Genomic DNA, 14,030 nt, shown 5'->3' with positions numbered 1-14,030 from the left:
GCTGATCTCACCAATACTAGCGATCTCTAGTCTGCAAGTGAAATGGAGCTAATGCAGAGCATCAAGGTAGCTCAAGAGTGCCTTGAAATCATTTGACGGAAGAAGGAGCAGGATGTAATTCAAGTGGCTATGGATATGCTTACCGGTTTGATACCTAGTACAAACCTTCCTAATACTGATTCATCACTTGCTAAACTCAAGCTCCTATGCATGGTAGTGGATGATCAGGTGCAGAGCCTTGAAGAGGCAGTAGAGGCAAATGTCAAGAAGGGGCATCAAAAAGCTCTTAATATAGCTCTGGTGAAGAAATTAAATGAGCTCCAGGCTGAATTGAAGAGAGAACAAAAGTCTATAAGGGATGCTCTAGATGAGGGGAATCTGCTACTCAGCAAGATCTGCCAACCCTATCTGTTCTATGATGATGTGATAGCTCAAAATAAAAAAAATTGAAAAGGACTTGCAGTCCTACTTGAGCACATTCAAGCCGCCTTATGACTCCTTTACAACTTATGGGCAAACTGTTCACCAATTTCACATCTAGTCAGCAAAAATGGAGCAAGAGATCAGCACTTGGTCTAGAGATTTGCAGGAGCTACAACTTGTTCTACTCCCATGAATGCAAATTCTTCAAAAGTGCTATCTGAACCTGGATGCCTTAACAACTACACAGGAGATGAGCACAATTGATGCCATGGAAGAATAGGTCTCCCAGATGTAGACAGAGCAAGAAGTAGCCACCTCCCTACTTGAGTCCTGGTCTTTGTCGATGAAACAATTCTTGTAGGACTTTAAATCTATTTTTGACAAGTATCATTCCTTGTTGTCATAAACTTTTATTATTTTTTATATCAAATGAAAATAGGGTTGTTCAGCTGTACTTTGTCATTGTTGGCAAAGGGGGAGAAGAATTTTATTTGGAGAAGTATCTGGTAATCAAAATTGCTCTATATGCAAAAGTGCTATACACTGTATTGTTAAATGGATAGTGTATATGCTTAGGGGGAGCAATTTTGCTAATGGCATGATTTTGCTATCAAACACTTAAATGTCAAAATTTTATTTTCCTAAGTGTTGCCATCAATGCCAAAGGGGGAGATAGTTGGCATTTTTTATGTTTACATTGTGATTGTCATTGATGGACACACACTTGCATTGAGATCCTCTTTATATGTATGAGTTAGAGCACAACTAGTATTTGTTCCAACCGGTATGTTGAATTATAGTCTTTAGACTATTGATGTTTTGCAGAATGTGTTTCCTAGTCTGAAGCGGCATGTTGACCCCAAGCAGTTCATGGATCCCAAGCGGTACGAAGGACCAAAGCAGCATAACACATTTTTACTAGTCTTTATTTTTGTCAAACCGACAACCAACATTTTTTATGAACCGGTAATACTTTGTGATGAGTTACCATCCACCGATTGTTTGACAATGCCGACACATTAATGGTGCTTTTTGTGTCATGGTACCAAGTATGTCTAGGTTCATTAAACCTAGGAAATTGTAATCTAATCCTATTGGACCGACATGAAATTAGATTCCTTTATAAGGACATCATGTCTAGGGTTTTATGTTGTGGATGAGGTCGTAGCAAAAGTTTATATTGTTGCTAGGGTTTAAGGTGGTTGAGGAGTTGGAAAGAATATGAATGTGTAGAAGATTGAAGTAATCTAGGTGTGCATTAAGAACGAGCTATCTAGGATCTAACCGAGCAGTCTGTGCTATTAGATAGATCAAACACTTGTTGATTACTCACATCTTTGACAAGTGTGTAGCCCTTAACCGGGTAGGCCCAAAAGCCTTTTTGTAAATCCTCTAACAAGGTGGTTCACATTTGTGGATCTGGAAGCCTCTAGCAAGGTAGTCTTCAATCGAACTTATCTCCTAATAGAGATTGAGATTCCTAACAGGATCTGTTCTGGTAAAGAACATTGTAAGACCTTAACCAGTCTGGTTCCTATTATGCAGATAGTTACTTGTGAGTTCCATCTCACCGTGGTTTTTCCCATTTGGGTTTCCACATCAAAATCAATGGTGTTATGGTGTTTGTGCTTCTGTGGGTGAATGCATTATTAGCTATTTGGTTTGCATGTTTGTTAATCGGTTTGTCTGTTAAACTATTTTACCGGTTTACTGTTAGTCTTGCAAACTGTTTAAGTGCAAAGATTTTTGGCATACTAATTCACCCCCCCTCTTAGTATTCATCAGAGCTTACCTGGTTAAGGGATTTTACTTCTACTGTAATTGTTTGAAAACAACTTGTTTTCTTGATCTATCTGAGTAGCACTATATTTGCTGGATCAGATCCTTCTATGCTTGAATCTGCCTTCACTCAAAGTGCAGATCCATTCACTAGTTGGGCAACTACACAATCAACAAGTTTTCTACCAATCTTGCCAGCAACCTTTACAATAACTTCATCAACCTTAAATAGAAATCAATTAGGTTGGTAACACAGCAAAAACCTAATTCTCATCATCGAGATTACAAACAAGTTGGTAAAATCTTGACCATTAGAAATCATGACAATCTCTTCACATTCTTTAAGAAAATTCCAACCGCTCCATGATCACCACTCCATTGGACTTTGTAACTCATCACACATTCTGTATTAGATGCAATACACTTTGTTCCTTTCCTAGACAATTACAAACGCACCAAAATAATTTGAACATATCCTCATACAATGATCACACATGTCTCTATCATTACAACTCATCAGATAATAAACCAACAAACTTGATCGGTTAGGGTTTAATAGCTGATAGGGTTTACTGGTTACAATGCATAGAAATGTTCAGCTCACAAACTTTACATACAATTTTATGACATCTTCCACAAAGCTCTTCTTACCAGTTACTAGCCAATATCAGAAACAACAATATCGACAATAACATATATACCATTAGCGCTTCAATTGACATCAATGACAACATATCCTTAATGCAATCTCTATGCAAAATACCAACAAACTCAAAATATCAACAATGTCCCCTTTGGTATTGATGGCAATACAAATATCAACGCCTCTGATTGCTACTGAGATTGGTGAATAGGAATCCTAGTTTACATTACCATGTATTCACCTTGCTCTATCTATCTTCAGCCTGTCGTTGGTTCACCTAATCAGACACATAATTCCTATCCTCAATCACATAATTCTTCTCCCCCTTTGAAAGCAATGCCAAAGCGAAAGTAAAACATGTAATTTTTCTCTCATTGTGATGTTGATGCTCCCCTTGTGGAATACATCCACTTCTTCATCAATCCATGTAAAATTTTGCAAGTGATTCAGGGACTGATTCAATCAACATCATGCTCAACTAACTTCATGAAGAGGGACAACCCCCAATTGACTTCTAAGATACTCGAAAGTGATCTTAGATAGAGGTTTGGTAAAGATATCTACAAGTTTCTCCTTGGTAGAGACATGCTCCAAGATAACATCTTTTCTTTGAACTTTTTCCCTCAGGAAGTGATATTTCAATTCAATGCGCTTAGTCCTTGCATGCAAAACAATATTTTTTGAAATGTTTATTGCACTTGTATTATCACATAAAAACTTTATTGGTTCTGATATTTCCATCTTCAAACCTTCCAAAATGTACCTCATCCACATAGCTTGTGTTCAATTCATTTAAGTTGCTACATACTCAGCTTCAGCAGTAGATTGTGAAGTGCAACTCTTCTTTTTACTTCTCCATGAGACTAGCCTTCCTCCTAGAAAGAATGCTCCACCAGTAGTACTCTTTTGGTCATTAATATTTCTTGCCCAATCAACATCTATGTATGCTTTCAAATCAAAATTTCCACCATATGGATACCATAACCCATAGTCAACAGTACCTTTCAAATATCTAAAAATTCTCTTGGTTACCATTAGATGTGCCTCCTTTGGATTCTTCTAAAATCTAGCAACAATACCAACTGCATGGGCAATATCCAGTTGACTATGAACAACATAGTGTAATTTGCCAATCATTGACCTGTATTCCTTTTCATCTACAGACTTAGATGCATCTTTCTTGGACAATTTACAACCTGTAACCATTGGGGTTCCAACTAGTTTACAATCACTCATACCTAAAGTCTTAAAAACCTCTTTCACATACTTGGATTGAGTAATGAAAATACCATTCTTCATCTGTTGTATCTATAAGCCTATGAAATTTTTTATTTCCTCTACTAATGACATCTCAAATTCATTCTTCATTTCATCTGCAAAACAATTACTCATGTCATCATTACCTCCAAATATAATGTCATCTACAAATACTTCACTGACCAGTATATCATCTCCTTCAGACTTGAGATAAATGTTGTTGTCATCACTGGGTCTAGTAAAGCCTATCTTCATCAGATGAGTATGAAGTCATTCATACCATGCTCTGGGTGCCTTCTTTAATCCATACAAAGCTTTATATAATTTGCATACCATGTCTTCCTTATCTATCAATGCATAACCATTAGGTTTCTCTATATAAACCTCTTCTTCCAGTATTCCATTCAAGAATGCAAACTTGACATCCATATGGTATAACTTAAACTTATTATGAGCTACAAATGTAAGCAATGTTCTGACACCTTCTAGTATTGCTACTGGTGCAAAAGTTTCTCCATAATCCTCTCCTTCTTCTTGTGCATATCCTTTGCATACTAATCTTGCCTTATTGTGAATTACAACACCATCTTCATTTAATTTGTTTCTGAACACCCATTTAGTACCTATAACATTCTTGTTTATCGGATATGGTACTAGGGTCCAAGTGTTTTTCTTCTCAATTTGATCCAACTCCTCCTCCATAGATTTTACCAAATGATCATCACCAAATGCCTCCTTAGCACTTCTAGATTCAAAGGTGGATATCCTGCAAGAGTTATCTCTTATTCTCCTTCTAGTTAGTACTCCAACATCATTAACCCCAATTATCTATTCAGGACTATGATTTAGTCTCACATACCTAGGAATAACATGATCATTCTCTTCAGGTTTAGATTCTTCATTATCATCTTCCTCTAAATTTATTTGTTCCAGTTGAACAAGTACATTAGGATTTGACTTATCGATTTCTGATTTAACAGTTTCAGATTCCAAAAGAAAAATGCAAGGATCTTCATCCTTCTTCTCAGAACTAGTTCCTTCTAAAATTTCAAGACATTCATCTACACGAACATCAACACTCTCAACAATTTTCTATGTCCGGTTGTTGAAGCATTTGTAGGCCTTACTCTTGGTGGAATAGCCAAGAAATATGCCTTCATCACTCTTAGCTTCAAACTTGCTTATGTAATCACCTCTTTTAATAAAACATTTGCATCCAAATATCTTAAAATAGCTAACATTGGGTGATCCCTCATACCTGTACTCATATAGGGTCTCAAGTGTCCTTACCTCTTTTTACCAGAACTCAGTTCATTATGTAAATAGTTGTACTTATAGCTTCTTTCCAAAATGTTTTTGATACACCTCCTTGTATCAACATAGTTCTAACCTCTTCAACCACTGACTGGTTGTTACTCTTTGTTATACCATTTTGTTGTGGTGTCCTTGGTGCAGAAAGCTGCCGCTTGATACCATTATCATCACAATATTTAGTGAACTCTGTAGAAGCGAATTCACTGCCTTGATCTATTCTTAGACATTTTATCTTTTTGCCACTCTCTTTCTCAACTAAGGCTCTGAATTCTTTGAATTTACCAAAAGCTTCATTCTTATCCTTCAAGAATGTGATCCACATCATCCTTGAACAATCATCAGTGAAGATCGTGAAGAATCTATCACCTTGAATGCTTCTTGTTCTTATTGGTCCACATAGATCTGTATGAACCAAATCTAACAAGTGCTTTGCTGAGAAGGACTTGCTCTTAAAAGTTTAAGAAGTCATCTTTCCTAGTTGACATTCTTTACAAAGAGCATTAATCGGTTTGTCTAGCTGAGGCAGACCTCTTACTATCTTAGACTTGCTTACTTTAACAATATTGTTAAAATTTATATGACAAAATGTCCTATACTAGAGACAACTATCATCTATTTTTGCAATCAAACAATTGCTAGCTTTAGGATTGAGATGAAATAGATTACCTCTAGTCTCTTTCTTGGTTGCAATCAATTCACCTTCATTGTCAAAGATTTTGCACATTCCATTTCTGAACTCCAGTGGGTATCCTCTATCATTAAGTTGTGCCACACTTAATAGATTGTGCTTTTGGCCTTCAACCCAATAGACATTGTCAGCACTGCTCTTCCCATTAAGAGAAATAACTCCCTTACATTTAACCATACAGGGTGAGTCATTGCCAAATTTGACAACACCGCCATCAAATTCTTAGAGGGAAATAAATATTCTCTGATCACCAGTCATGTGATGTGAACAACCACTATCAATGATACAATCATCAGAGTTATCTATTCTAGATACTAGTGCCTTATGATCTGATATTTCTTCCTTAATAGCTACAAACACAATATCTTCACTAGCATCATCATCAGATTCTTCATCAGTAATATGACTGCCAATAGCTACAAGACAATCTCTCTTGCCTTTACCCTTATAATTATTAAATTCATCTTTCTTGTATTCATTTTCACCATTAGGGCAATTTGTTGCTATATGACCAATCTTGTTGCATGCAAAACATTTTAAAGGTAGCTTACCTCTATATTTACCATTGCCTCTAGGCAGTCGTTTTTCCAACAATGCTTCAAGTTCCACTAAGATGTCTTCATCTTCAACATCTCTGTTGGATCTAGATTCATAGTTATGGTTGGTATCTCTACTTCTTCTCATAGATGGGTTAGAGACAAAAGCTCTAAATGTAGATTCTGATTTCTTTACACTACCATCATAGACATTTAGTTCAAAAGCAGTAAGTTTTCCAATAATAGAGTCAAGAGTTACCTTTGTCTTGTCAATGGATTTCAGCTCCTGAATAGCTACAACTTGGATAACATAGACCGGTCACAGAGTTCTCAGTACCTTACTGATTACTGTGACATCTTCCACTTTCCCTCCTGCACTATTTCTCTCACTAACTATCTCTTTAATCATTTGACAGTACTGCTGGATATTCTCACCTTCAGACATTCTCATGTCGTCAAACTTTCCTCTTAAACTCTCCTCTTTGACAATCTTAACATGTTATCACCGCTATAAATCTCTTCTAATTTCTTCCATACTTCATATGTAGTTTCAAGACCATGAACATCTACATATTCAGCATCAGACAGAGAACTGATAATAGCTTCTAATGCCTGGTGATTTTCTTGTTGTTCTTTCTTCTGATCATCAGTCAGGGGTCCAATAGGTGTAGTATACTTATTTTCTATATGATCCCAATACTGATGACCAAGAATCTTAATATAAATCTTCATTTCATCACTCCATATTCTATAGTTATCTTTGTTTAACTTCAGACCTTCTTTCTTCATCATGATCTACAAGATCTTTTCCTCAAGCTGTTAGGCTTTTAGACTAAGAGGACCTGAGTAGCTCTGATACCAATTGATGGTATGATGAAAGAATAAGTATCTGATAGAATACTAAGAGGGGGGGTGAATAAGTATATTGAAAAACTAATACAAAGTTCCCAAACTCAAAGTCAGTCAAACAAAGTAAACATATCTTAGTCAAGATCAATATTCATAAGAATGCTTGACATCAACCATTTTAACTATTATGACAACTTTAATCGTAAACAACTTCAATCTTGTAAACATCAACAATGCTTAATCATAACTCAACATATTTATCTCTCAATGTTTCTACATAACATGCCTTATTAGAAATTAACCACATCAACAAATAAGATCACAACCATAAAATCATTCACCACTTGACACAAATGTTTATACATGGAAAACCCAAATAGATAAAAACCATGGTGAGATGAGACTCACAAGGATAGCTATCTGAACTCTTTTGAAGTTTGCTCTGTTAGGAGACAAGCCTATTAAAGCTTTACAATAAGTCCTGTTAAGAACTAATTCCAGTTAGGAATCACCCGGTTAAGGGATTTACAAATATGCCTTGATTAAAAGCACAATACCCTATTAGGAGTAACCCCGTTGGAGGATTTAAGAATCCAAGCTAATGGACCACCTTGTTAGAGGATTTAATGAGTAACCAAGCTTGTTAGAGCTTACCTGGTTAAGGGATTTTACTTATGCTATAATTGTTAGAAAACAACAGGTTTTCTTTATCTGTCTGAGTAGCACTATATTTTCTTGATCAGATCCTTCTATGCTTCAATCTTCCTTCACTCAAAGTGCAGATCCATTCACTAGTTGGGCAACAACACACTCAACAAGCTTTCTACCAATCTTGCCAACAACCTTGACAACAACTTCATCGACCTTAAATAGAAATCAATTAGGTCGGTAACACAACAAAAACTTAATTATCATCATCAAGATTACAAACAAGTCGGTATAATCTTGACCATTAGAAATCATGACAATCTCTTCACATTCTTCAAGAAAACTCCAACCACTCTAGGATCACCACTCCATTGGACTTTGTAACTCATCACACGTTGTGTATTAGATGCAATCCACTTTTCTCCTTTCCTAGACAATAACAAACACACCAAAACAATTTAAACATATCCTCATTTAATGATCACATGCATTTCCATCATTACTACTCATCAGATAATAAACCAGCAAACTTGATCGGTTAGGGTTTAACAGCTGATAGGGTTTACCGGTTACAATGCATAGAAAGGTTCAACCCTTTTACACCGGTTCACTAGTTCAACTCACAAACTTTACATGCAGGTTTAAAACATATTCCACAAAGCTCTTCTTACTAGTTACTAGCCAATATCAAAAACAACAATATCAATAATAACATAAATACCATTACCGGTTCAATTGACATCAATGACAACATATCATAAATGCAATCTCTATGCAAAATACCAACAAATAAAAGGAAAGGAAGAGTCTACTCATGATGAAATAGTTAAGACTTTGATGATAACATGGCAAACTTTGTTAGAAGACTCAAGATGGTTTCTGGAAAATACAAAGGCAAGTTGCCCTTGAAATGTTTCAACTGTGGAAATATTGGACATTTTGCTGCCAAATGTCCCTATGGTGACAGGAATGAAGATGATCAATCAAGTGGTAGCAAATCATATGGTAAAGACAGGAAGAAGAATGTCTACTGGTGTGGTAGAAGAGGTAATCAGAAGCATAACAGTCTCTACACACATGAAAATGATACCATCGATGAGGAAAGTGTCTCAGATGACTGTTGTAGTGAAGATGATGTCAGTGCAACCCTTTTCATGGCCCAAGAGGATCTGGTACCTAAAGAAGGAGAAGAGGAAGAGCAAGAAGGATAAGTAGATCTGGAAGAAGAGCTCATTATTACTTTGGAAGAGCTGAAGAAAATAAGAAGGGATCTAAAGAAGGAGAAAAAGACTGGAGCTGAAGAACAAGAGATGTTGGAGAAATATCTTGAAGAGACCAAGAAAACAATTGCATATCTAAAACTTGAATTGGAAGAAGCCAAGAGGATCTGTGAAGTTACTAGAACTGGCTTGAGTAAAAAGGAGAAGGAGCATTAGAACTTAGAAGAAGAAATTTTCAAGCTCCGGAAGGATTTAGAGAAAAGAAAGGAAGAAATGAAAGAGAAGAAAATATGAAGGGAGCACTGAAGCCTTAGACAAGATGTTGAGAAAATAAAAGAAATCTAAGGATACTAGTGGCTTAGGATTTGAAGAGGGTCAAAGTTTAAATAGCAAAGACACATCCAGTAAGGAGATACTGTTTACTTCTTCAAATGAAAGGGAAAAGAATAAGACATTAACGGTAAGAGGACATATGCAGATGCTGTCAAAAAATGTCACACAAACCGGTATACACATTCAATGAACTGGAGACCATACTCAGTGCACTGACATACAGATCCAAGAAGAAATGGAAGAGTTGTTCATGAAGGATTCAACATATTAGAATAATCCATGGACAACTAAGAGGGGGGGTGAATTAGTTGTCAACATATTATATTAATCAAACCACTTTATAACCTTTAATCGGAGCACATAAACATTGAATACTGGAATAATAGAAACAGATATCGGTAAGCAATAAAACTTAAGAATGAAACTGAGAATTAACACAATGCAACCATACCACATAACACCATGATTTGTACATGGAAAACCTGGTAAAGGGAAAAGCAATGGTGGGAAGCCTACCCATAGTCAAATAATACTTCTGCTGAAAGTATGTGATACAATAAGGGGCCTGCACATGTAGGAAGGCACATTTCCTAGAGCATATTGCTCATTACAAAGGATTCTCACTGACTACAGAAAGGTTATAACCACCTCAATATAATTGGACAACAATCTAGAAGAATGAACTGCCAATGATATCATCTACCATGTCTGATTACAATCTTGGTTAAGCTCAATACCAGAGGCTTTTGACCTCTTACATAAACACAATTCGATCACCTATGATCAACCAAATCTCCTTCGCATATGATATTTCATTCCATGACCATTACCAGCCTCGATTTACAATGAGATCTTACATCAATTTATATGAACCCTAAGGCCTAAACCAATTAGGTTGGCCACCTAAAAGATATTGCAATAAGATCATTACATACATCCACATTACAATGATATACCATGTCGTCTTTAGACCAAAATAACATTAACCAATCCATAAATCATCCCAGTAACGTGTAGAGAACACGTAACATGATACTGATCCATAAATTGGACCCAAATAGATTCACCATGCCAAAGAGATGTCTCCAATCAGTCGAGGCATGAACAAAGATCACCTTCTGCAACCTGAATTCCATCTAGAAGTTGTACCAACACCACTTATGAATCCTGTTAAAGATTCTCAGTAAAAGCTCTGTCGGTAAAACCTTAAACCCTTACTAGTATAGGCTTAATAGAGTGTATGATAGCATCCAATCATGAAGTCAATACCAATTGACCAAAACATACTCCAGAAACATCAAACCAAACATATTCCATTGATTCAAACATGTTATTAGTATCCAACTGATAGTCCCTTCTCCCAATAACACTAGTTTTTCTACCGGTAACCAAAATTTGTCTATCGGTAACCAATCATAACAGCTAGTGTTGACATCAATGACAAAACATCAATGTAACACATAATCAATTCCTTCATATTTCCAACACACCAGACTTAGCAGCATGAAAGGAAGACCCCTGGTGAGATAGTCATTTGTAGAACCAAGACAATCTAACTATTATGTTTCAAACTTTCATGGTTATTGTCATTGGTGTAATAAGTTCGGTCATAGAATGATAGACTGTAGGAAAATAATTTACTACATTACAAGATACAAATGTCACTTGCTACAATTTCAATGAGTTTGGTCATAAGAGCTATGAGTCTAGAAGAAGTGTACAGATGTCCTACAATAATGCTTTGGATACATCTTTCAATACTAATGTAAAATGTGTGTCAAAATTTTGGTCACATAGAAAGGTATTGTAAGCTTAGAACTGGTCAGCAAAAGAAAACTGTACTGGATCAGAAGATAGAGACTAAAACAGAACACAAGATGATAGAAGAGGAGAAGAAAGAAGAGAAACAGGTTTGGATAGAGAAGGAGAAGAACAATATAGTGTCAAGCTTGATTATGCAAACTGCTCTACACATTGAAAGGAAGAATTGTTGATAGTGGTTGCTCAAATCACATGACTGGAGACAAGAAAAAGTTTATCAAGCTTGATGATTTGAATGGTGGTTATGTCCGTTTTGCTAACAACTCCTCCATCAAGATTAAAGGTTGTGGTACATTTAATATTGATGGCAAGCTTAAGGCTCATGATTTGTACTACGTGGAAGGACTGAAGCATAATCTCCTAATTGTAAGTCAGATGTGTGACAAAGGGTACAAGTTCACATTTCACGCTATCGGTTATTAGATAAGAAAGCATAGTACCAGCCAGGTTGTGGCAGAAGGAAAGATAATACATGGTAATGTCTACAATCTAAGGGAATGTTATGAGTCCCAATGTATGATGGGACAAGTTGATGAAAGATGATTGTGGCACCGAAGATTAGGCCATGTGAACTTTGACAATCTGGTGAGGATAAGAAAGAACCAATATGTAAGAAACATTCCACAAATAACTAAACCAACAAGTACCTTTTGTGATGAATGCATCAGAGGCAAGCAAATCAGAGTGAGCTGCAAAACAAAAGAGTATAATACCTCAAGACCTCTAGAGTTAGTGCATATAAATTTGTGTGGATCATCAAGGACAAGGGCTATGACCGGTGAGAGATACTTCATGCTATTCATTGATGACTACTCAAGCACGACTTGGGTGACATTTTTGCATGAAAAATCATAGGTATTTGAAAGATTCAATATTTTTAGAAGGATAGTTGAAAATGATAGTGGACATTGGTTAAAGTGTTTAAGATGCGACCGAGGTAGAGAATATTCTTCAAGTGAGTTTATTGACTACTTTGAGAAACATGGAATCCAGAGACAATATTCAACAGCAAGAACACCACAACAAAATGGTGTAGCAGAAAGGAAGAATAGGACAGTGAAGAAAATGGAGAGAACAATGTTAAATAAGGAGGATACTGGATACATACTAGAAGGAAGCAATTCATACTATTGTCTATTGACTCCCTATGAGTTATGGTACAACCAAAAACCATCACTCACACATTTTAGAGTATTTGGAAGTAAGTGCTTCATCAAGAGAGATGCATATGGATTAGGAAGTTTTGATTCCATAAGTGATGAAGGAATATTCTTGGGTTACTCAACCAAGAGAAAAGCTTACAAATGCTACAACAAGAATTTGAGAAAAATGGTTGATAGTATAAATGTGAGAATAGATGAAGATCTACATAAGAAATAATTTGCACTGACACCCTATATTGATGTTTCAGATGATGAGCATGAAGACCAATCTGAAAGTGGACTAGTAGAGGAAGCACCAAAAAAGAACTCCAACTGATATGTGCAGAAGAACTATCCAAAAGAATAGATCATAGGAGATAAAAATGAAGGTGTGCAAACCAGAAGAAGACTAGCCCGAAATGATGAGCAGGTAAATTTCTCCCTCATGACAGAAATTGAACCCAAATTTTTTTATGAAGATAGAAAAAGTGAGAAATGGGTAGATGCCATGGATGAAGAGTTGACACAAATTGAGAAGAATCAAACATGGGAACTTGTTCCTAGACTGACAAACAAGAATGTCATAGGTACCAAGTGGGTCTATCAAAATAAGATGAATGAAGAACGAAGGATAATCCAGCATAAAGCAAGGTTAGCTTGAAAAGGGTATGCTCAAGTGGAAGGTATTGACTTTGATGAAACCTTTGCACCAGTTGCTAGGATAGAGGCAATGAGAATGTTTTTAGCTTTCTCTGCCTATAAAAGTTACAAAGTCTACCAAATGGATGTCAAATCTGCCTTTTTTAATGGTATCCTTGAAGAAGAGGTATATATGGAACAACCGGAGGGTTATCTTTTACATGATGATGAGAGTTTTGTATGTCGGTTGAAGAAAGCCTTGTATGGTTTGAAGCAGGCTCCCAGAGCATGGTATTCTCGGTTGGATAAATACTTGAAGGAGAAAGGATTCTATAAAGGGAATGCAGATAGTAACCTGTATGTCAAGGTAAATGGAGATCACATGATTATAGTGGTTGTATATGTGGATGATATTATCTTTGGTGGAGACAAGGAGATCATGTGCAAATAATTTGCAGATCAGATGAAGACAAAATTTGAGATGTCTATGCTGGGTGAGTTGTCTTATTTTCTTGGTTAGGAGATCTCACAATAGGAGAAAGGAATTTTCATCTCCCAAACCAAGTATGCGAAAGACATGCTAAAGAAATTTCAAATGGAAGATAGAAAACTGGTAAGTACTCCCATGGTTACAAGTTGTAAGCTGAGAAAAGTAGATGAGTCACCGGAAGTTGAGAAAACACTATATAGGTCTATGAATCATAGTTTGTTATATTTAACAACATCTAGACTGGATAT

This window comes from Cryptomeria japonica, chromosome 1 (genome assembly GCF_030272615.1).
Source record: "Cryptomeria japonica chromosome 1, Sugi_1.0, whole genome shotgun sequence".
In the NCBI taxonomy this organism is placed as follows: Eukaryota; Viridiplantae; Streptophyta; class Pinopsida; order Cupressales; family Cupressaceae; genus Cryptomeria; species Cryptomeria japonica.
The sequence above is the reverse complement of the archived record's forward strand: the minus strand, read 5'-3'. Positions refer to the sequence as shown.